Here is a 284-nt window from a genome sequence, read left to right on the forward strand (position 1 = left end):
GTTCCTTTGTTGTGGTGTTATTTTTATGCCTGCTTCCAGGCAGCGGCAGCGGCAGCGGCTGCGGCTGTAGACGCTGTGTTTTAGAAATTGCCCATCACAGCATCAAATGCACAGGAAGGCAGTATCTCCACCGCATCTTCAGGGAGTCCTTTTAGATTCTGTCGAAATGTTTGACGGGGAAAAAATGCTCTGCTTTGTGCGTTGTGTTGCTGCTTTGAAGGGAAATATAATACAAATATATATATGTTTGTGTGTATATATATATATATATATATATGTATATA

The 284-nt window shown here is 40.8% G+C and overlaps 1 protein-coding gene across 1 annotated transcript in view; it reads left to right on the forward strand.

Annotated features, from left to right (window-relative positions):
* The window catches only part of tmx3b (thioredoxin related transmembrane protein 3b), a 29,122-nt gene that overhangs the window by 15,975 nt on the left and 12,863 nt on the right, over positions 1–284 (forward strand). The gene's annotated exons all lie outside the window — the stretch shown is intronic.

Source organism: Cynoglossus semilaevis, chromosome 3, assembly GCF_000523025.1.
Source record: "Cynoglossus semilaevis isolate Cse_v1.0 chromosome 3, Cse_v1.0, whole genome shotgun sequence".
NCBI lineage: Eukaryota > Metazoa > Chordata > Actinopteri > Pleuronectiformes > Cynoglossidae > Cynoglossus > Cynoglossus semilaevis.